Below are 26,306 nucleotides of genomic sequence, written 5' to 3'. Positions count from 1 at the left end.
AACAAACAAACAAACAAAACAACTCTATCCTATTAATAATAATAATAATAATAATAATAATAATTCTCCCTATTCTTGAGGATGGGATTTGTGGGATTTGCTTTCTGTGAGACAGATCATTTGCTATGTACTCACAGGATTATCAGAGATATAATTTAGTTAAGTTCTAGGTGGTAATCCATGGAAGATCTCCGTTTTGTAATTTTTGTACTCTGTGGTCTTCCTATGCTCTCTAGACTTATTTCCTTATATATATATATATTTTTTTTTTTCCCTTTGTCACTGTTTCCTGTCTTGCTCTGAACTCATTAACCCAGTGTTGGTGGAAAAATTCCTGGAATGATATTTGTCTTCAATCTGTTTAATACATTCTGGATGGCCCAAGCAGAAGCTATCTTGTTAAAGCTTAGTTTACGTACATGTATAGAAGTTGAACATTGTGCACACAGTTTTAATTAAGCACTAATCAAACTGACTCTGGAACTAGATCATAAAGAAGACTGTACTAACTCAAATTAGTTCAGTAGCCAAACTAAGTAGACTTGTGACAAGCAAAATCTACAAGCATGAATCAAAGCTCTGATAATCATACTGATTTTCTGAAGCTACAATGATCTGTAAAATTCCTTTACAGGTACCAGATTCTAGTTACTTGTCTTATGCTCCATTTTAGTAGCTGGTATTCTATGGTATTGGTCAGTCTGCCTCTCTGTATGGTCTTCATTGCTTGATTATGTTCATCCCATTCACATGCAATTTTTTCCTGGACATAGGAGCTTCTTTTTTTCTCTTTTCTGTGTCCCAGGTTTCTGGATATGAATTTGGCAATTACTATGACACTGAACAGAAGTGTGAGGATTATACTAAAGACAGATCTTGGAAGATGATAGATTTTGGGGATTTTTGAAGTCTTCAGACATCTTAAATTTCCATATAAACTTTTTGATCACTTTTATGAAAGCGATATTGTTGGTATTATTATTATTCAGGAATTCACAAAAAAGAAGTTGAAGTGTATAATCTTGTAAGTTTTTCCAAATACAAAATTGTTTCTTGAATGTACTGAATTCGCTTTTTTTTTTTTTTTTTTTTTTTTGACTCTCCCATATACATCAGAAGGTCTGAGTAACCCTGCTAAATTATGGCAGGAATTCAGCAGAGATCCTGAATTTTACAAGACCCAGGTGGCATGATGACAGATGAATTGCAACAGCAGCTTGAGGGTATATTAAACATGATGAGAGGGTGGGTGAGGGATGAGAGTCTCTGTGGATTTGCACATCCTTCATCTGTTTCCTTAAGATTTCCAGCAGTAACATTCATTAGGGAGATTACATGCAAGACCGCATGTCTCATGTGACAAGAGAGTGCAGCTGGATTTCTTCCCATTTGCCTAGCTCTGATACCTCAGTATTAAATTGATTAGGTTGTAGAACTTTTGTTTATTTAGAATTCCAGCTTGGGTACAGGACAGTTGGCATTGACAAATCCATACAGCCTTCAGACAGAATCCAGACAGAAGATCAGTGTGAATCTGCTAAATTACCACTTACAAAGCTGATATCAAAAATTTTAAGAGTATTGTTTTAAATGATCTAAGTAGCATGTGTTAGTGGATTGCAAGTAAACAACAAATAGGTAAACTCTGTTAGGTATTATGTTTCATTCCACCTGCAACCCAACATAAATATAATCTGTAATGTTACTAAATTGTAGGGAAGTAATTTGATTAAGAGATAGATAAGACATCTACCTTGAAAATCTTAGGATGAGATCAATCTCTTAATTTCTACAAAGTATTTTATGAGATAATATTCTGTTTATGCAAAGGTAAAAGTTTTGTTCATATAATGTTTTCATAGATTAGGTAACGAAACACACTGAGCTTGATTGAGAGCATAAGATCTCTTTTCTCTCTCTTAATTGTACCCTATACGGATCTTTAACAATTTACTGTATCTTTGAAGCAGGATAGTTTTCTGGAGGTGAAGTTATTCTTCATGTCTGTTCAGCATGAAGAATTTAAATATATACACTTTATTTGTATGGGAAACACTATTATGTTTGTATAGATATTCATGGTTTTTATGCAAGAATAACTGTAGATAAAATTCACAGAAGGTCACAGAGTATTTCAGGTGTAAAACGTTGGTACTCTATTGTTTCTTAGGTTATTGGTTCTTTCTCAATTTCATATATTAGAGGTGAAGATTAATTTGACTCAGTCTTAATATACTTCCAGTCACAGGAGAACTGAATAAACCACCTTCTGAGGTCATCGGTGGGACCACTGAAGTGGATGTCTTAAATTAAGTTCTACCTGCAGAACTAAAATCAAAAACTTTAAATGATATGAGATTCTGAGGTCTTATTAAAGCAAAGTAAACTGGAAAGAGGAGACTGAAGACATTAACCTGTGTGCCAGAGGGACCATGACCATTGTGAAGTTAAAAAGACACTTATGATTTTCCTTCAAGTATTACTGGCACATACTTAATAAGTTATAGTGTCAGGTGAGAAATAGTATTAAAGCAGCTCAGCTTTGCAGACTTTGTGGCTCCAGTGTTACAGAGACATGGACTACTATCATTTTCTTTTTTGAAATTATATTGAGGGAGGAAGATGTGTCTGAAGACAGCCTCAGCCTTATTTTATTCAATTTTTATTTATTTTTTCTTTTTTTTACCATTCACACACTGTCTGGAGCAACCAGCAGGGTGAACTGATTAGACACTTGCTATTTCAGAACTAGAATGTGGCAGTATTTTATGTGATCTGCCCTTGGCTTGGTGCAGTTAAAGGTCCCCTGCAGTAGAGCACTTCCAAGTTTTAATTTAGATTTTGGCTATTTCTAATTTAGTTTTTAGCTATTTTCTTTTAGTCAGGTGACATCATTTGAAATATGGAGTATTCAAAGAAAGAATGGAAAACTAAACTTTCAAATCCTGAAAGAAGTTTTTGTAGATGTGTATAGAGAACATGGAGTGAGAAGATTGGCTTCTGATGAACTAATCAGTAGTCTGTGTCATGAAAATATGAGGGCTGCTCTAAAAGTAATGCCTCCTATTTTATTATATTGGTCTACAACTTTCCATTTACCTGCAGTCTACGTGTCTGCATCTAGTGTCTCATTAATCTGCTAGATACACATAAATCACATCCTATGCAAGTAGATGTCAGCTGAGATTAAACACCCATGGGCAATACAACTTGTATATGTAGTATTCAGAATACAACAGAGCTGCCATTGGACTGAATAGATTAAATGAAATTAAAGTATTTTTCCTGAGATAGTATTTGCATTTATTTTTGTCTTGGTCCTTTAACTATCAATTTAGCTAAAATAATCATGAGACCCCCAAACAAAAAAGATAATTGCCAATTGGAGATTCAAGAACTTTAAATTTCATTTGAAAAAATTGTGAAGATAAACTATGTCCAAGGTTGTACTGCCCAAGACTTAATAATGCACTATTCTAGGTTTCCCTTGTGTCAGAAGTCAGATTTGTTTTGCTCTGTAGCAGACACCTGTTGGTAGTTATCACCAGTGTTTTATGCCAGTATCTGCAAGTGGTGTATCTCCTGCCATGCACTGAATGTAGCTTAGTAACTAGCAATAAAAAATATCTTTATATGACATTTTCTATTTAAATTGCCATGCTAAAGAATTTGTATGATTAAACTAGAAATCTGAGCAGCATTCTGTTTTTACTGTGTAGTTTTGTTGGTCAATTTTATTTTATTTTTTGAATAAACATGTTTTTGTAAACATAGATTTTGTCCTAAAGTGACACTGATATGTCTCTAGTTAGGCTGGGGGGAAAATGCTACTTATTCCTTAAGCAAAAATGCAAAAAACGTTGGACATATTTTTTCAGAAATATTAATCACTGTTGCACAATAAAACAAGTAATTACATAATGATTACACAACAATATATTTTCTAGGGGAAAGACAAAAACAAACAAGCAAACAAAAACAGTTATTCAGCTGAATTTAAGTTTTGATTAAGAAGTGCTTCCTGTGAAATTTCAACTTCTGAAAACAAGGACATTTCCAGTGGCCATAGGGGACGTTCAGGAAACTGTCTCACATGTAAATGTATTTTAGTTTCTTGCTCTGAATCTAATTGAATAAAAATTAAATTATATTAACTCCAGTTACTTCTCAACTTTAAATAGTTTCAAGAAAAGCAAAACAAATAAGAAACTAAGAAATAAAAACACTTGTTAAAATCAGTTAGTTAGACTAAAGAACACTGTAAAGCAATTAATTTTTCTTTAGGAGCATAAGGCACTAATATTTGCTTACCTTTAAAAACATGTATACATCTCATGTAGGCAACATGTGTCATTAAGAAATTTGCAGTGTTAGCTAAAGCTTTCATTCAAATACAGCATTCTCAAATAAGAAGCAAAGGCAGAATTGGAAGCATAATTCTTAAATCTCACAGCCCTTTCTGTTTTCTTATCATGTTTGTCTATGCAGAAACTAAATGCTGACATCTCTTTCTGAATATCCATGCCAAAACTAATTTCCCTGAGCGTTCTTAATATATTCCTTTTTGCTCCTATAAAGGGACAGAACCACTTGCTGGGAACAATTAATCTAATCTTAAAATAGAAAGAACAATTTGCTTCCTAAAAATGCCTCATTGTTTCACTTGGAGGAACTATAAAGTGATTTTAGAGAGAGCGTCTCAGATGTAGATTTCCATATTACAGACAACTAAAGTTAGGTGAGATGGTTTTCACTCTAAGTATCAATATAAATAGCTGTATCACCATTTATAGCCGTGCATAGAGAGCCAGTATAGTTAAGCTTGGGTATATTAAGGACCCACATCATGGAATTACAGCACTTAGATGAGAAAACTGTGGTAGTTTTGTAGCAAAACAACTTTCTAAATTACTTTGATATAAAGTTGTAAAAGTGCAGTTTGGGTTCTAAACTTCCTCTTTTTTTTTTTTTTTTTTTTTTTCCCCTTTTTCCTCCTGCTACCATAATCCACTGTGTGGATACAAATCTCGTTAAATAAAAACAAACAAACAAACAAACAAACAAACAAAAAACTTGGAATATCAGTGCAGTGACAGAATTTAATCACTAGATCATGAGCTGTAGATAAATATGTACATACAACCCATGCAACATACAGTACATACAACCCATGTCTACCCTCACATACACATGTATGTAAAAGTATGTAAAAAAAGATATAATATATGCATTCCACGTGAAATCTTATTGCAGTGCTAGAGCCTGATCTATACATCCTTAATTGATTGAATTGAAGGCTTTGAAAGCATTTAGAGAAATAATCAGAGACAGAATTGAAATTAATGAAGTTGAAAGGCAAAATTACAGTTGTTTAACAACATTAAGCAGTTTTAATGATCTGAGTTCTTTCAAAAGTTTACTGAATTTCTGAATATCCTGTGTCTGAAACTTTGTCCCTTCCTTACACTGACCCTATTTCTCTCCTTTTTTTTCCAGCAAATTCTATAGTATTCCTCAAGAACTTTAAAATCTTTTCATCATTTTAAACCTTACTTTCACATTCCTTAAATATAATCAGGTCTGGATTGGGCTTTCAGAAATTTCTAAGTGGGCCTAAATCTCTCAAGGTACCAGCTATTCTAAGCTATTCTAACTTCATCTACTCATTATAGTACAACATTAATTTATTACCAGATCTCCCAGTGAGCTCATTGTAACTATTCTACCATTCTCTCCCCAGGACTCCTTACATGACCATTGTTCTTTCTTGGCCTAAAAGAAAACAGGTCAGAAGCAACATCTGATTTTGCCCTTTGATATTTTTCTTATCTTTTGCTCATCACATTTTCTTTGTCCAAATTCTGCCTTTTTTTTTTTTTCTTTTTTTCTTTCTCTCTCTCTCTCTCTTTTTATTTATTTTTTTTTTTCCTTGTCTGTTGATGCTAATTATGCAGTATTCAGTTGTGCTTTCCTTCTTGTGATTTTCACATGCAAGACTTGAAACTTGGACCAAATTATTTCTGACAGAAGTGAAAGTCAATTCTCCACCAAAGTAAGACTATGTAGATTATGTTATTGGATATTAAAGTCTTAAATTATATTTTGTGAATGATTATTTTATTAAATAATATATTTTGATCTGGAATTCCCTTTACATGAATAGACAATTTTCTATGTGCCTATGAACTTATTAGTTTTGTATTTCAAAAGATTGTCCTTTTGCTTTTGCTTAATTTCTTTATGCTGTTCAGACTAGTGAGAAGGCTTTCTGTAAATATAGATGTGCCTAAGGCTGTGAAAGTGGATCGGTTTTCAAAGATCGTCACATATCAGAATCTATGCTTAGAGATGTTGTACGGAATTTTACAACACTTCAGATTCACCTACCAAATATACATCTTTTATTTTAGATGCCACTTTTTTCAATAATACAGTTCCCTGCTTCACTGATTATTTTCCTGTTTCTTGAATGCCTAGAATCCCGTAAAATGGTGAATGATATACTAACCACATCTTTACTCAACTGCAGACAGGTTTGTTTTTGTTCTAGAAGCAACAGTCTCACAACTGTACATGCAGTATACGTTGTAACTATAATATCTTCATAAGCTATCTATGCACAGGAGGTTTTTGACAGCAGGCATCAAATTAACTACTTGAAAGCTTGTAGTTCTTTTTGGCAGCTCTGGAATGTTTAGAGGATATGTGTTTTATAGCTACTATTGCTGTTAAAATTGTAGTAATTTGAAGAAAAAATCATCTAAAATCTAGATAATAGGTTAACATAAAACATGATTTCTAGTGGTGAAGTAATTTCAGGCTTAACTTTGATATTATCATTTTAGCCCTAATCCAAGGATGACTAAATTTGGAGACCTAATGGTTCATAATAAAAAATGCAAGGGATTCATTTTGATAGTGAAGTTCACCACTCTGAGCTGAGCACACTGATTTTCATATAAAGATATTGAATATCAAAAAGGTGGAATGCAAACATGGAATAACAACCAAAAGAGAGTGCTTAGGAGGAAAAAAAATAAAAATAAAAAAATAATTAAAAAAAAAAATCATAGAGAATTTGAATGAAATTCCTGGTGTTTTCCACTGCCAGAAAGCTCTAGATTAAACTCTGAACAGTCACAGAAACAGAATCATAAGGGTTGGAATGGTCATGTAGAGATCATTAGATCATTGAGTCCAACAACTGTACTAAAGCAGGTTCCCTACAGAAGGTTGCACAGGAAAGCATCGAGGTGGGTTTTGAATATCCCTTGAGGCAACTCCATGGTCCCTCTGGGCAGCCTGTTCCAGCAGTTTCACACTCACAATAAAGTTTCTCCACAAGTTTGTATGGAAATTCCTGTGTTCCAGTTTGAACAAGTAAGGTTTCTTCTGATATATTTCTGTAACCCCGCCCCTCCCCCCGTGATTTATTTATTATCTATCTTAGAAACTATTTTCAAATTTGATTATCTTACCTTACATGGTAGTCATCAAGCAGTTAAAATAGGATATATTAAAAAAAAAACAAAAAAAAAAAAACAAAACAAAACAAAAAAACGAACAAACAAACAAACAAACAAAAAACATTTCCTTTTGCACATGCTCTACTTTTCTTGGAATAATTTAAAATTAACTATCTGATCAAGACAGAGAATTAGTATCAGTCTATAATCCCATGGCACATGAGTTGAATCTAGCTTCCGGACTCATTTTCTATGCTGATTGGTTTCAATGGCTGTGGGCTTTTGAAAATAATATTGAGGCATCCCTAATGTTCTAGGCAGCTCACTAAATATTAAATTCTGACTTAAGATCTTAATTTTTCTAAAACAAGAGCCATGATTCTAACATAACTACCCCCGCCCTCCCCCCCCCCCCAAAAAAAAAAAAAAAAAAAAGATGAATTCATAAATACATAAATAGGTTAATTAGCTATCAAATAAGCTTAGGATAAATTCTAACCCCTGCATGATTTTTTTAAGATTTATATTTTAAGAAATATTTTGTTTTCTATAAATACTAACATGCTTATATTTTACCAATATGAGATATATAAGGAACCCATATATATATGTGTGTGTGTGTGTTTGCTGATTTTTGTTTTGTTTTGTTTTTTAAACCTTACTTACATCGGTAGTTTTGGCTGAAGTCAGATTTCTTATAGGAATAAGCATGTGAGTGTAACTCAGGGAGTTACATATTACTCTCATCTTTAACAGATTAAGAGGAGAATTTAAAACATTAATTAGATAGCTTAGAGGAAATAAATGATAAAGCATTGCATGCTCATATTTTTTACTCCTAATTACATGTTAAAATGTTATATCTTAATGTTAACCCAATCTGTAATGTAGAGGGAATTTAATGTAAAAGATGTACATGATTTTTCATAGCACCAAACATATGCTACAATATAGATTAAAAAGCACTTGCTAAGCAGCAAGGAAAATGTGTCATACTGCATTGAGTGTAAAAAGAAATTTCTACCTTGCAAGAGTGGACTAACAGGAATAAAGTGATATGGCAGACAGAAAGAGTCACAGCTGCTCTGGACTTTCAAATTAACTCCTTTTCAGCTGAATGGTTTCCATGACATACAATTGTTCCTCTGCATATATTTTTCTTTCTGCTTTTCTCTCACCTTAAAGATCATCAAGTCCAACCAAAGTCTAACCACAGTACCCTAACTCTAACAACCCTCTGCTAAATAATCTCTGAGCACCACATCCAAATGGCTCTTAAACACATCCAGGGATGGTGACTCAACCACCTCCCTGGGGAGCCTATTCCAGTGTCAAGCTACCCTTTCTGTAAAGAAGTGCTTCCTAAAGTCCAACCTAAACTGACTTTGGTGCTACTTGAGGCCATTTCCCCTCGTTCTGTCACCTGTCACCAGTGAGAAGAGACTTGCCCCGCTCTCACAGTAAGCACCTTTCAGATACTGGAAGAGAACAATAAGGTCTCCCTTCAGCCTCCTTTTCCCAGACTAAACAGCACCAGCTCCCTCAGCCTCTCCTCATAGAGCTGATTTTCTAAGCACTTCACAATCCTCGTTACCTTTCTCTGAACCTGCTCCTCCTCAATGTCCTTTTTGTACTGAGGTGCCCCAAAATGAACACAGTACTTGAGGTGAGGCCTCACCAATGCCAAGTACAGGGGCAGGATGATTTCCTGGGCACACAGCTGGCTCATATTCAGCCAACTCTCCATCTGCACACCAATGTCCCTTTCCATCAGACCGCTTTCCAGCCACTTCTCTCCAAGCCTGTAGAGTTGTCTGGGGTTGTTGTGACCAAAATGCAGGACCCAACACTTGGCCCTATTGAAACTCATGCAGTTAACCTTGGCCCATCAATTTAATTATTAAACCAAACAGTTTTGTGACCCTTTATTAACATAAAACCTACCCCTGAAAAGTCCAGAGCAAGCTATGTCTGATGGAAATTAAGAATCATAGAATCATAGAATGACCTGGGTTGGAAGGGACCTCAAGGATCATGTAGTTCCAACCCCCCTGCCTAGCAGGGCCAGCAAACATACACCTTTACTAGATTAGGTTGCCCAGGGCCCTGTCCAACCTGGCCTTGAACACCTCCAAGGACGGGGCATCCACAACCTCCCTGGGCAGCCTGTTCCAAGGCCTAAGCACTCTCCTAGTAAAGAACTTCCCCCTAACATCCAACCTAAGAATGTTCAGATCTGTACAGAGAGAGGGAGTGCATCACAGTAGAACTGGACAAAATCTAATTTCTTGCATTTTCTTCATATTGAAAATATAGTGAAAGATAAGTTAAGGAAGACAGTTCAGCTTTTACTACTGTGAAAGTGCACTACTTTTAAATATAAAATAATAGAGTGATGAATCGGACCTTCCGTGCTAGAAACAGAACTAGTACAGAAGGCTAGTGACTCTTAAATCTTGAATGGCTGAACATGCTGAACTTGAGAGGTTTATACCAGCTTAAAAATGTAACAGTACACCTGTGAATTAAGCAGAAAATTCATTCAACATTATTTTTAACTACAAAAATACTTTTTCCATTGCATATATATATATATATATTAAGTTTGTTATTAGTTATTTCAGCATCAAGTATTAATCTTTCCATCCTCTCCTCTCCTCTCCTCTCCTCTCCTCTCCTCTCCTCTCCTCTCCTCTCCTCTCCTCTCCTCTCCTCTCCTCTCCTCTCCTCTCCTCTCCTCTCCTCTCCTCTCCTCTCCTCTCCTCTCCTCTCCTCTCCTCTCCTCTCCTCTCCTCTCCTCTCCTCTCCTCTCCTCTCCTCTCCTCTCCTCTCCTTTCTTCTCCTTTCATTTTTTCTCTTTCCTTTTCTCTTTCCTTTTCTTTTCCTTTTCTCTCTTTTTCTCTCTTTTGTATCCTGCCTCTGTTAGGTATATAGGATAGTGCTCCAAGACTTTCATTCCACACTCTTTGCCTGGTTTTAGAGTACCTCCTGCCAGCAGAGAGAAGGCTGTGCTGAACCTTTCCAGGCAAAAGTGCTGCAGGTAAGTTCTTGAATCTCAGAGAACATTATAGGATATATTTGTATATTTTATTCCAATGAGATACAGAATTTCACAGAGCATTTGCTTAAGTAATGAACAATGCAGGGTGTGTTTTAAGGCTCAACCATCTGATACACATTTCTATAAAGCAATACCTCAAAATAAACAAAGAATCAACAGCCTCAAAGAAACAAACAAACAACAGTAACACTGTTAAAAGTTACATGCACTTTTTCCTCTTCAGGGAACAGTCTACTGTAGATTTCCCAGACTGGCTTCTCACTGTTGTGAAGCACCCTGCCAGGCTTTGTCAGGTGAAGTATGCAAGGTGACTGATGGTAAGCAGTGGGATTCTCATGACAACAGTGAATGTGGCAGGTCAGGAAATTCTACACTGAGTAAATCCTTCATTCAGTCACAAATATTAACTGGAGTTACAAATACTGATGGAACTGGACTCTATCAGTAAACAACCTTGTTCTGTCTAACAAATATTTGCAGTTTGCACCAAAAGCCTTTCTCTTAGTGAAATGAACAGTGAATTTCCCCTTAACTTTAGAAACAAACAAACAAACAAACAAAACAAAACAACAAGAACAACAAAAAACATTATGCCATCTCCTCTCTTAACTTAAAGATATTGTGCAAACATCAAGAATTTTAAATACCTACTAGAATTTAGTTATAAAAGTGAAAGATATTAAGATAACAGATAAATAACTTGTACTTGTCCATGGATGACCATCTTCTTAGGACTCTGCCATCTTACTTCAACCCAGACAATCTTTTCCTATCCTCTGTAATACACACACACTAAATTAGAATATATATCAACCACAGGCAAAAGACTATTCATAGTTTGTTATTCTATCCCATCTTGTTTCCTTGTTCTTCCTTCAAAAAGACAGAATAATAGCAAGGTACTAGAAGTACTAGTATTAGAATGTTGCTATTAGAATATTCTTTATCTTAAACTATTTTGCTAAATTATTTATTCCACCTTTCTTTTCCTCATTTTGAGTGAATGAATATGCTAAAATTTATTGGAAAAGGAATACAGTAAACATTTTGTGGTCACTCTTCTTTGTTTCAGCTCTTAAGAGGGTATAAGAGAAGAAGAGCCTTTTTCTTCAAGCCAACATGAAGTCTGATGAAATCCTCACTTAGCATTTTTAAATAAACCCTGTAACTCTTATACTGCTTAAAAAATGAGAGCAGTGTGTTTTCTGTAGGCAACAACTCCACCAGTTTGATGGTTATTTTTATACAGGTGCTTTTTGATAAATCCATAAATAGTGACTCTTGTTAGAAGATTACAGTGAGGTACAATAAGGCAAAGCTTAGTAGAGTGAGTCCCTTTAAAAGCAGCTTTCTATTGCAGTTCAATGAATTCATATCAGTAAAAACTGAAAATATTCAATTTAAGTTCAGTCGTGATCCTATTTACTTGGAAATTGAAAAAGGACATAGTTGTCCATTTCTTTTTGTACAATGTAGTTATAAACTTATGTAAAATGCAGATATTATTAGTTAGGGTACCTCACACTTTTGAAAATAAATTAGCTCAAGTTTCTGAAAAGCTAGGCAGAATGTAGTTGACTCAGTAGAAAATGTGTATTCTGATTTATATAGACTCTCCGGCAGTCTCCTAGCTTACACTAAGAGAATGTCATCATTTTTCTGAAAAGTTTTTTACAGCTAAAAAAAGCAGTCTGTTATAAAGTGTGCCCATTATGTTGAGCTGGAATTGCTTAATTGTTTTTATACTGGATACTGTATTTTTTTAAGAAGATTATTTTTGTTTTCATTGTTATGTAACCTGCATTTGAAAATGATCTAATTAAATATTAGGTTGGATGGAGCCCAGAACAATTGCTGGTGGCAATCCTGTCCAGGAGAAAGGGGTTGGAACTAGATGATCTTTAAGATCCCTTCCAACTGAAGCCATTCTATGATTCCATGGTTCTATGACTTTACAGTTCTATGACTCTACAAACCCATGATTCTATGAAATGCTGGAAAATCTTGGGGAATGTTCCCTAAGTTTTCTTTCTATATTAAATACTGTCATTTTCTAATCTTCTGTTTTTACACATACTGTTTCCAGCTTGATTCTTTCAGTTTGAAAACTTTTCACTTAACTTTTTTTTGCAGTGGATGGAGCATATGTTAACTAACAAAATATTCACAGAAAATGATCTGTTTGATTAAACTAAATACACAACAATAACTGATCAGCATATACACATTCCTATTATTAGGACAACAACAAAAATAAATTTTGCAGTAAATTATTACTTTTTAAAGAATATTCAACAAAGACATATTGTTTCATTTATACATTTGTTATAATTGGCTGTTAGTTTGACAGAAGAATTAATCTGTTTTTAATTCATACTAGGAATTAAAACTGTTGGAATATACTAAAATTGCTCTATAAAAGTATGATGGAATTGTGATTTTTTTTTTAGCCTTTCAGAAGTATGATTTGTAAGATGCAGAGGTTCTGCTTATTGACAGATCTTGAACACTGAAGACACCTGGTTCTTAGGAATTCTGTGAAAGGATAGTGATATGAAATGACTTGAACACACAACTGCCATCTGAATGTTTCTAGCAGCACCTGACTTGCTAGTAAATTAGTTTTTCATCAACCTGCAAATACCGCAATGGTTTTCCAGGAAGAAGATCCTACAGTATTTACCACATCTGGTAAATATGTATATTGGGAAACTTAAGTGTCCCTTAGACTAAATTGTATATGACAAGCACTATCAGTGTGTTGTGTGATTGTTTACTTTGATCGGCATTTATCCCTGTTCAATAAGCTATGTTTTTTCACTTTCTTATAAATCCAGTGGATACTTATTTTGATAGGATAGAGTTTTTCTTGAAAATACCTGTAATCTTCAGTTTTCACACCTAATACTTTTCAGAAATTGTGTTTCGGTTAAAATAAAGTCAAAAGTCACATTTTGATATTCAACAGTAAAATGGAAAATTACAGTGCAGCCTTCATACAGAGCAAAATAAGAGTTCTTTAAGTAGAAAATTAGTTCAGACTTAACAACAAAACAGAACCACTTCTAAAATGTGGATTTTTTTTCCCTATTAAGTTTTTGAAATATACATATATATAATTCTGACAGCAATTAAAGGCTGGAATAGAGTAGAAATTGCATTTTCCCCTACATTCAATTCTAGGTTAGATATCGATAACAATTTTTCCTTGGAGAAAGTACAATTTAATCAAATTCATACATCCAACTGAAGACTCTCAAGTACGATTTCTGAGAGTAATATGTGGAGAAGGAAGAAGAGAATGAGAGAACGGTTCCTCATGATTTATATGTTTCAGACTTTGTTGCCATGAAGTGTTTGAGTTGGGAAAGACAAGACACTATTTTCTGTTTGTGTCAGACCAATAATGATCTTTTAGTACTCTTCTCCCTGAGGTCTATCCTATGAAACAAAGGACACTGACTTCTGTGAATATTAATAAACAATACTGTTTACTCTATTCAGAACAATTTCAGTGGCTAGTAAAGTTACTGCTATCTATATTTTAGTACTGCTTTGCCTGTGTTACTAACACTTAGCTGCATGATTAAACAAGCCCCTTCGTTTGCCTCCTTCACTCCAGATGGGTACTTGGCTCAGTATGACCCAAAAACAATTAGGTAAGTGATGTTGCTGTGCTATTTGCATCTGACCTTAGATGCCAGATATTTTGTATGCCAACACTGAGCTCAGATGAGCCTATACACACTGCGTGTGGGCTTTGAACTCTCTCAGCTACACTTCTGATTTCCCTTGTGAAACAACAAAGGTCTTGTTTGCCCTGTCAAATTATTTAGTTTTTTTTTGCCAGATGTGATTCTTACATGTCTGTGAAGACTAGCTCAGGAAGGCAATCATGTTTTGCTCTGAGAACATGGGAGATTCACATGGAAGTTTTGGTTAATTGAACTGAAGCCTCTAATTGAATCTGCAGGAGCTGGATCATTGACAACTGAAGCAAATCCAATTGCCAGGTTTAATTCAACAGTCTTTTATGAACCACTCACTTCACGTGTGTGCAGCTTCTACACATCATCTGGAGGATACATATTATCTATGGGGGCAGGTAACCTATCTGTTGCCTTAGAGCTGCTTTGTAGGTCTGGATTCTCATCTATAGACTCTGCTGGAGACATGGAAGTGAAATAAATCTTCAAATAAATTGTTTCAGCTACAGTTCTGCGATCACAAAACACTTCCTGCACATACCTTAGACAGAATGCAGCTTTCAAAACAATTAACAAGGAAATGATTTAAATTCACAATGACGAGTTCTAAAAGTTAAACTTTATACTTAACTTTGCAGCGAGTCCTTTAGGAACAGCAAATTTTAAAATGTTGGAAGTCCCTCAAAACCTTCAACTTCTGGGAAAAACTTCATTCTATGAAAACTGAAGTGTACATCTTTTTTTCTTTAAAATATCTTTCCTCTGGTCTAATCTTTTAAATAAGTTTCCTTTAAGCTTTTAATAGTACTGTGTAAGACATATGCTACTTTTGTCCTTTTGTCTCTTTTTTCCCCCCTTAATTTTTTTTTTTTTTTTTTTCCTGTTTCCTCATTCTGTCAAAAACTACAACATAGTTCAGCTGGAGTATTGAACAAAGGATGCTACAAAACAGTGCATTACATACTCTAATGTTCATACTACTTTGTAATTATGCCACAGTAGCAATTACTGGAACAGAAACAAGCCTGATACCTGTGTTATGAACAGCAGTTATCTTTTACTGTGTTATAAACTACATAACAGGGAAAAAGGTTATCAATTCAATATAAGAATATATATATACTTTTGGTACCAAAGTTAAATAATATGCAGCCTAACATATAGCCTTTTTTTCCACTGCAGATTTTAAGAGAGAGAGAGAATATATGAGAACTCTCTTATATAAAGAGAATGAAGAAAAATACAAGTCTTTTAATCACGCACAGATACAAGACAACTTCTTTTTAATATCAGTGATTCCATCTGCTCTGCTGTTTTCTTTTTGGGAGAGAAGAACCATCAATGGCTTGTTGTTAACTTCTGATCCCAGAAGAACCAACTTTATCTTATTTCTTTCCTTAATCCGCAGCAATTGAATTTCAGATAAGAAGGAGACTATCTCCTTGTGACCCATATTTAACTGGGACAAATCTGTTTTATATATATAAAAAAGAAAGAAATCTCATTACAATTCTTGGATTATGAGCTGTTACAATGCTTCTTGTTTCTCAGATTGAAAAAAAAGTTTTCCTTTCTCTTCTCATTTCAATCATATGCAAATAATTTGTCAGATTTATTCCCCTTTTCATAGTACATTTGTTCATTAAGCTTTAACACATTGTCTGTGTTATTCACCACAAAGCATTTAGTTTCCCTCTGTTTAATCAAAAGTTGGAAGGTCCTAGGGTACCTGCTTTTTATCTTGCTTTTTTCATCTCATTAACTTCCTTTTCTAATTTACGCTGGTACTCAAGATTTACTTTTTGTACTGCTGCTGCAGCTCAGCAAATTATTCTACCCCTCATGACTGCTTTGGCAGCTTCCCACAAAACACCCAGGCTAGTTTCTTAGTTTTTATTGATATTAATTTATTCTGAAATAGTCGTCATCTGTTGCACAAATGCTGCAGCTTTAATTAGAGAGTTGTTAAATCTCCATACTTCAGATCTCCTATAATTCAGTATACCATCCAGAGACACTGACACTAGAAAATTATCAGGCAAAACTGGATTTCAAATTCCAGATGGTTACATGTTACAGTGTATCCTCATAAATAAATAGGAAGAATCCTAGTTTAAATGTAGTGGAACTGAAGTATTAAAAACAGTGGATTGCCTGTTTCAGTGTTGCTCTTGTTATGGATCAATGAGGACTAGGTCCTTGATATACGTGTGCTCACTTCACTATCAAACTGTGATTTTACTAACAGAAGACAAATGTTTCAAAATAATAACTAAAATCTTCAGGTATTACAGCTCCAAGAAAAATCAGTTATTAAATAAAAAAGAACTGAGAAATTAAGAAAACTTCAGCTTTGAGGGGTGTACAGACTGTAACAGGACTATCTGCCAAAATATTTTGCATATAATTCCCTTTTATTCACAAACATGGTGAACAGAAAAAAAAAAAAAAAAAAAAAAAAAAAAAATCACCCCAAAATTACTTTTTAAATTAGAAATGTTAATGGATCTTTGGTGTTAATGGATCTTTGGTAATATGACTGATATGACACAAATAATTGAAACAAGAGGGCAATAAGGATATATGTAATATGCACTTAATCAAAAACATGGACATCTCTGCTGTTAGATGTGTTTTACACCACACACACACTATATATATATATATGCATATATATATATATATATATAATACATGAATGAACTGTAATTTGCATGGAGTCAGTTGAAATGTCCACCTTCAGAATAATCTACTTTATTAGTTCTCAGAAATTCAGGACTTGAACTTAGTATCCAACACGAGCAGGTACACGATTTCTGCAGTGCATAACCATTTAGCGTTCTTTATCATGAACAAATGTTGTGAGTAGCTATTTGTATTCTTAAACATTGTTAGGAGTTGTCTGAATCTGACAAATGCTTAAAATAACAGTTTTAGGTACTCCTCATGTTTAACTCATCTTTCAGTATAAATCCAGTGCTACAGCTTCCAAATGTGTCACTGAGGGGACTAACTTTCACAAAATAACTTGTCCTAAATATTCCTTTGCATAAAGATATTCTCATTCTCAATATACCTGTTTTGTACCTATTCACTCCCATTCGTGTTACTGGTATTTTGGGTGAAGGATGACCTTAGTCTGAACAAAGTTTATTTCTCAGGTAGCTTTTCATACTCTGGATTGTACTGTTTTCAAAGGGAGTGAACCACTGACCACAGAAGGCAAGCTTAAATTAGTTCATATCCTTAGGGCAAACCTGTTCTCTGCAATTGCCTGAAGCCAACATAGTTCTGCTTTACTTAGTGGTGCAAACTAACACAATTTCCATCCTCATGTATCTAAATTGCATCTAGGTGAAGACACTTTCCTAAACAATGTTCAGAACTTTGGCTAATACATATACCTATTCTCTACTGTGCTGCCAAACTGTTTTTGTCTTATTTGTCTTGAGTTATTTTGTTCTTGTGAATGGGCATCTGCAATATTAACTCTTTCAAGGACACTTTCAATGATTTTTGATTTTCAGGGGTGAAGCTTATTGTATGGGACACAGAAGATGATAAAGACAGGTAGTTCACGGTAACTTAATTTTCATTATAATGATGGAAAATCATTATAAAGAAGAGTTTTAGTGTGGTTTCCTAACATAAATTTGCCTGTTGATCTCTTTCAGCTTTTGCAGTCAAAATATATTCAGTTGCTAGTAAACCACGGTAGGTCAACAAAATAAAATAAAAAATTTCCAACTTGACTTAAAAACTAGTGAGATTTATGTTTAAGGTATTTCCCTGTCCCTTTTAACTTCATTTGAGGTTCTAAAATAAAATCTAGGACTGTAAATAAAACCAAGTTTAAATAAAGAAAAAAATTATAATGATACTTCAGTAATTTTATTTACAGCAATGCAAATACACATGCAAATGCAAATGATTACTGCACTATAACATATAATATGTAAAAGACTAAAGAAACATACTAGGTGTATTCTCTCTCCAGAGCATTTTGAAAGCAAGGAAAGGCAGTATAGCGTGAGTTAGGCAAAGTTAAGATCATTCATGTGATGTTACTTATCAAAATGTCAAGCATAACCTGAAAACTTCCTGCTAGCAGTCCCAAAATGTCACAAGAAGAGGCAACACAGAACCTTTTCCTTTAGACAGAGGTGTGATTTGAGTTCAGGCCTGTGAGCAAAGAATGAGTATTTTAATGGAAGCTTTGAGACGAGATACCCTTTGTCGTATCAGATGGGACTCTTGATCCTCCTAGAATTTCCTACTGAAAAAACAGTATTTGCCTGAAAGTGCTGTTACCCAAATCACTTATCTAGCAAAATAAAATAACTGCAGAACTTAGCAAGCAGAATTTCAGTAATGTGATGACAACTGCAATTGTTTACCACAGTGGTGAATTTAACGCTGTATGGTTAAATTACTTGAAGAAATAAGAAAATAAACAAATAAGTAAATGAATAAATTATATTTATTGTTTCATCCTTACATAATGCATTCATACAAGTGCAGTTCAACATACTAACTCTGGGAGTATGAAAGATACAGATAAGAAGCACTGAAATTTTTATTTAACAGACTTTGCTGAAGTTGTTTTTCTTATTTCTAAGTTGCTAGCAAAAATCAATTGTGATTTCTTGGGATGCATTTTCGTGAGTTATTTAAGAAGAACTCAAAGGTTTGTAGTTCACATACTGTGTCTCCTAACTCTGCACAAGAATAGCAATATGACAGCTATTTTTATTCTGGTTTGGTTACTTCTGATGCATACGTCAAACTTGAAGGAATCAAAACTTAAGCTTCTGGTTTGAGTAGAAAGAACACATTTTAATTAAATATGTATTAACTGGGAAAATAAAATCTTCAAAATTTACTCCAACATTATTTAAATTTAAAAAAATGCAGAAAGAAAATATTTATACATCCATCTTTATGTAAAATATGAGTTTTGATTAGATGTATTGATAAGAAGATGCATTCTGTGCAGTGTAAATTTAATTAATCAACTGTGCTACTCTGCATTGACTTTATCTTTTTACATCAGTCATAAATCCCCTGTCCTTAGAAATTAAAATTCTTAATTATAAATGTTTATACCGTCTTGAACAACATATACTCCTTCAATAACTCTACAATATTCTGAACTGAGAGTAGTGCATAATAATTCCTTAGGCTTGTAAGAAACAAACAACATAGCTCCTTTAAAGTTTATTTTCTACTTCACAGACCTCAAGAAATGATCTGAGAAATACATATCACTTATTAGACAAGCAAGAACAAAAAGACACTATCAAGAATTTCATTTGGAAAACAAACAAACAAGCAAACGAAACCTGTAACTCTTAAAAGATTATATTCGGGAAAACAATATACATTTTGTATTCCACTTTTCTTCTGTGAAAGTACTCTCATATGACCTTTATTCCTTTATGTGCTTAATGTATTCCTGGCAATGGACTGTTGTAATAAATTCTATCTCCCTCTGGTGCTACTGTTTTATGAAGAAGTGAAAAAAAGGCATTAGCATCTTTAGTTCTCCCAGACTAAAGAATAAAAACTTTGACCACTAGATTGGAGTTACTTTCTTTTTCTGAACAGTATCTATGTGGGCACTAAAGATTTTAATGCTGTGATGAATTAGTGCCTAAAGCAGCATTATTTTGGCTTCTTTCTATTGCAATATTTCTATTTCTTTTTCTTTATATTCTAGTTTAGTCTAAGGTTTTTTTGTTTTTGTTTGTTTTTGTTTTTTTGTTTTGTTTTGTTTTTATTTTATTTTATTTTATTTCTAGTTATACAATTACTTATTTTACTTATTACCAATTTCAATTACACAGAAGTATTTGAGGTAATATCAATCCATCTACCTTTAAGCACTGTTTCCGTGCTTACAAGCAATGGAAGACTCCTGGTTATCATTTCATTGACAACACTGGACTGAAGTCATGAATGGGACTAGCTGACAGTACAGCAGGGACATTTATAATCAGATATTAAAAGTCTGGAGGAATGTCTTGGGCACTCAAGCCCCTCCAACATTTACATTTGGTATTAAACACTTCAAGTGAAGATAATGATTTTGGCTCATTGCCTTTTCCCAATATTTTGATACAGACATGTATCCATGGTCAAAGTAAAGGCAAAATTAATTCCACTGCAAATCAGTGGAACAGTTGCATGTTGAAAAAAGAAGAAAAAGACACTCCTGTAACATCCATAATGACACTTCTTAAATAAATATTTTTTTCAAGCTTTAAATTTCATCTTCTGCTGACGGGATAAACAGATAAATTAATACAGTCTTTCTAATCTTTCAGTAGTTCAGTAGTTTACCAAAAGTTGGCAAGAAGCCCTCGCTGGTGTCATTATGCTTAGCACAATCATTAAGTTCCTCACTAAGGGCAATGGTAATGACAGCTCCCTGCTTTGGTGATTTCTAATATTATTATTATTATTATTTCCAATGTGAAATACCTGTGTTAGGATGAAAAAACTTTTATTTTGCAAATTTCTCTTGTTTTATCTGTTAAACCTCAAGAGGAAAAAAGTCAGACTGATGATCACTGTCATAGACATCTACATTTTAGAAGATTAGAATTAAATGAAATTAATCCTTCCAAGATGGACATTTTAGGTTAGACTCAGTGAATCCTAGCTATCCAGAGTTAAGACACCAGCGTTTGAGCTAGCTGCCCAGCAGCATGCATGAAACGTTGTCCCACACTGACAAAGTTAGAAGGAAAATCCTCTCATGCAACTTACAACATTAAATTTTGTGTCACCACTAGCTAGATACCTAGATCAAGGACAAATCTTACAGTCAGTACATCTAACACTCAAGTCTACTTCTGCAGAACTTTCTCATTCTATTCACTGTGGTTCAAACACAAGTCTTTCTAAAAATAGTTTGCAATGACAATTTTTTTTCTCTTTATTTTATCCTTTGAATATTTTGTAAGAATTAAATAAATATATATAATTTTGAACTGATTAGTTGCTAAGTATCTGACAACTGAAGAACTAAGGTGGAAGAAATCTGTCTGAAATTGTTATTTTTCTTGCATTATATTTCCATACAATGCATTAATAGAAATTTCTAATCACAAAGTCCTCAATCACTGTGAAACATTACAAAACATTCAATCAATTCCATTACCAGTTGACTTGTTAAACTTCTGTTTTGCTTTTATATATATGCATATATACGAAAAAGGTCATACTCATAGCCAAGCTACTCAGAGAATAATTGTATGCAACGTTATACTATATTAATGTGGATTTCTATTCACTTTCATGGGGTTGGCAGTGTCAGATATATTGGATGGATCTACTAGAACTGCCTGTGCAACCTAATGTTCCATTAGTTTCATAGAATATCAATTAAGAAAGGCTAGCACAGAAATTAAGAGAGAAAAAAACTCAAGTGAGTTAGTTAATCATATTTACAAATGGGCCTGTCATAAAATAGCTCAGTTTGGCCTTTATTTCTTTGCATTTAAAAAGAGTCATCACATTAAGCAATTGATTCACTAGACTTTTCAATAACATTTTACTGTATTTTATTACTTTATATAACACAGACATTTACTTATACACACTTTTCTTACAAGTTTAACTGACAATTTCCTGTTTCAAAATCCCTTTGGGAGTCTTGGGGACTTATTCCAACTAAAGTTGAAGTACATATACACATATATGGGAATATATATGTTTATAGAAAAGAAATATGTATCTGCATAGTTTTCTTTATGTTTTGTGTTTGCTGCTTGACTTTACTCTGTCAGCCATTGAATAATCAATTTAGTTCTTGTTTCTTCTATTGGAATAGCACATTTTTGTAGGCCCAAAGCAATTCAACTCTCATTCCTAGTGCAAATACCTCTATATCCATCTTCTTCACCTTCACCTGTCTCAGGCTGTCTCTCTTCTTTCTCACAGCCAAAATTTTCGCAAATCTGTGTTTTTCTCACAAATTAATAAATAGGCTAGAGATATCCAAGGTAACACAGAAGTGCTCCATTTCAAATTGTCTCATTGCTGAGGTGGAGAAAAGCAATAACGTTGGAGTTTCACCTGTCATGAAACATTTTCTCCTCTACCAACTGGGATTCATTTAAATTCATCACCTATTTCTGCCTTTCACTTTTATTTATGTTGTGATAGGAACAGCTGGTATTCTCTTTCACTACATTTTACTTTAATTATTATTTTAAAAATCAAAGTATTATGAAGAACAAATGATACTAGATATACCCTAACAGAAGTCCACCAGATGCCACTGCATTATGAATTTCTTTACAGAGTTCTGAATTTCATTTAATGGTTAATTAAAGTGGGAATTAGACCTTGTCTACTTTCCAGATTGCAGTGAATAACATAGTTTTGTTTTCGGACAGTGATATTTGGTTTTCATGTTTCTGTGTACCATTATATTACTGGGTTTTTAAAATGAACAAATGGAATAAAAATAAATAATGAAAAATATCTGAAAACAAAATGAACTAATCTGTATTATTTGGCTGTGATATTAAGATAAATTATTCTTTTCATGAAAGTTATATAAATTAAAAGGAGATCTGAGTTAAAACATAGACATATATTCTAGCTGCTAAAGTTCAAGCCAGGATGGTGTTCTGAATGGATGAGGACTCCAGAAATTTCCCATATTTTTCAGCATTTCTGGGCACATTGTAGTAACAGCTGAATAGCCCAGCATGCTGATTGGACTGCTGAGAACAATTGTCTGGAACTAGATGCCAGGGTCTTTCTTCTGTACATGGATCTCTTCAGTGAATGGCAAAAGCAAAAGCAAACATCTTCCAGAAAAGTTTTAAATGAGCAGCTATGTAAAATCTACCTGTTGATAATAAGTTTATTGTGTCTATGTTATAGGTAAAATAAATGTGCTTTTTCCAGACACATTTTAAATATGAGAGTATGTGACTAATTAAAGCTTTTATTCTGTAAAGATCAGGCCTACTGACAGATTATAAGATCAAGATCATTAAACATATCTAGGTCAAGAGGAAGACTTACTAAAACTGGTGTCCGAAGCAACGTGCGTCTCGAAATGGAAGACAAAGAGAAGCATTCCTTTTTTTTTTTTTTTTTTTAACAGTTGTGTGGCCTCCTGGAATTTCTAAACATATGTTCCAAGCCAAACAAATATGCTATGACTTGAAAAAAGAATTATTTGCTTATATATTTATGACTCTTATGACTTTAAAACAAGCCTGAATGGGAGGCAGGTAGAGACATTCAGATCAACCAGGAAAACACTGCTAGCTTATCTAAATAATGATGTAAATAATGACACAGTTTTCATTGACTAAGTGCATCTGAGAAAAAGAAAAGTAATCCAAAGACAAGATGAAGGACATTCAAAATCCACTACTTTTTTTTTTTTTTTGTTTCTTTTTGTAATTTCTGGAAATCATTGCACTAGGACATAGAAAGGTAGAACTCTACGTCTCCCTAAATACAAAGGCTTCTTAGAAAGTAATGACTCTTATTTTATAGTGTTCGCCCATAATGTTCAAGGTAGATGTTCATGTTATGATTGCAGAAGTTGAACCTTCCCAACAATATTCTGTTACATTTTGTTGCTGTGCGACAGATGGTAGCAGAGGGGCAGTCTGACAAAGTGGCATATGACATGGAAGTGTATATGAAGCAAAGATGTTGAATTGAATTCCTTTGTGTGGAAAAATTGCACCCACTGACGTTCACTGACACTTGCTGAACATTTATGGAGACCAATCAGTGAATGTGAGAACAGTGAGGTGGCGAGTGGCATGTTTTAGCGTTGGTGACAGTGACAATGGCATTCCTCCACTGTGGAAGATTTTTATGAGCTCATTATGCAGATTATTGTTTATTAATGACAGAAAAATGCATAGCTAATTAATTTGAAAATAATATTTTATAGCTGAGAATTTGCTCTATAAAACAATGTCATTCTGTTTGTTGTAGTTTCTACGGAAACAAAAAGGATTCATTAATTTTGGAGCAACCTAAGTAATTTTAATTTCTCACTGTACATTTGCCCTTAAGAATATAAGTTGCTCTGATTTCTTCTTCCTGTGATAAATACCACAATAATCACACAGAACATAGTTACAGGAAGTTTTAGAGAGTTTCAGTTTTTTCCCCACTTTAGGTTTCTAGAAAGCCTTGTTCATCGTTGGCAGTATCAAGATGAAAATAACTAACATTTAATAATATGCTGTGGAAAATATTCTTAACACTGACATACGAGGATTTTTATCTCTATCATTTATCTGCTCTATAACGTAACATCTTTTTGAACAGTATTTATTTATTTAATATAATTTTTAAAGTTTATTAGTGACAATATCTGACAATATCTGACAGAAAGACCTTTGTTTATAAGTAGAATTCTATAACAAAGATTACAGAAGCCATATCCAGTCTTTAAAAGATAATAAATAAATAAATAAATAAATAAATAAATAAAATACTTGGTGATTACATCTGAGAAAATTAGCTAGAACAATACTGGTTGACTTCTTTGTTATTGTTTCTTTTTTTTTTTTTTTCTTTTTTTTTTTCTTTTCACATAAGATAATCAAGGGGAAAACAAAACAAAAAAATAAATAATGAACTCTCATTTGAGCTGTGAGGTCTGAGGTCTGTGGTAAATGTCTGCCTAAGTACATGATAGAACACACACAGTTCTGTTTCAGTTGGTTCAACCACCTACTGTGTCAGTGACTTCAAGTTAAAGAAAAAAGGAAACATACTAAAACAAAATGATGACAGTCCACAAAGGGAAAGAGTTTCTTTCTTACTGAAATACTGGAAGGAGCAATCAGTAAAAAAGTCATAAATATAGACTGACACAGCTGTAGTCACTCCTAATCTCCAGCGAGGCAACAGTCATTTTATTATAGCAGGATCATTGCACAGGAAACTGGGTTTGCTTTTCTGTAATACTTCTCAAGAACAGAAAATCTTTTTTAAATGTTCCCTATTATTATAAAGACCTCCACTTTTGATTAAATGGTACATTTTATTTCTGAATACCTGCAAGCAGATCAGTTCTTTTCAGTTCAGTCAGTGTTCTTTCAGAAAGTATGTGTAGGAGGATAGTAAGAATGATATTTCAGATATTCAAACAGTTTCTGACTAGAAAATGAAAGGAATCAGGAAATAATTCCAGCCACTCACAGTAGGAGAGAAGAGTTATCGTTCTGCCATCTTGCTCCATTACTTTCTTTTATTCTATTTGCCATACTGTAAACATCAGTTAATTATCATATAAGACATAAAATATCCCAAACAATCCAATTATTCTTACTTATACTGTAAAATTCTACATATTTATTTGTATAACTCCTACTTTTGATAATATTTCAAATCAGAAGTATTTTTCTCCAAAAATTCAATATTCCTCTGACTCGTTTCCATGAACTGTCAATATTTCCAGTTACCTGGTTCTCAGAAGAGAAGAACTACACCTCCCAGAATAATTTCAGAGTTCCATTTCTATTTTCTGTTCAAAGGGAAAGATAAAGTTGCTTGGGAGACACAAGATTGCCACTTTCTTTTACTGCTTGTCTCTGTGGCGTGTGCTCCCTAGCCATGTCACCTTCAGCATTAGAGTATGGCCTTCAGTTTTGGACACTCTCTCATTTTATTTGATGTATTAGATTCAATTCCAATTATATTATATTATATTGTGTTATCTCACATCCTGCTATCATATTTAGTAAATTAGTTAATCTATCCTTAGCTCACTGTAGCTGTTTTGTTTTTACACCCATCTCCCTTTCTTTTACATTTTCGCCCTTTCCCTCTCCCAGCACGTGGGTACACTTATCCCCCTCCCCATCAGTCATGGAACTGGGCTGAACTAGTCCAGAATGATTTGACACAATTGATGTAAGCAAAAGTGGTAGTTTAGTTTCCAAACTCTCACATACTCATATATCAGGTTCTAGCTTTACTAATACAAATTTCAAAGGTTGGGTGCATCCCAACATCCCAACCTTTTTTTTTTTTTTTTTTTTTTTTTTTCTTTTCCCCCCACTGATGAAAGCT

Source organism: Excalfactoria chinensis, chromosome 1, assembly GCF_039878825.1.
Source record: "Excalfactoria chinensis isolate bCotChi1 chromosome 1, bCotChi1.hap2, whole genome shotgun sequence".
Lineage (NCBI taxonomy): Eukaryota > Metazoa > Chordata > Aves > Galliformes > Phasianidae > Excalfactoria > Excalfactoria chinensis.
Note: the sequence above shows the minus strand (reverse complement) of the source record.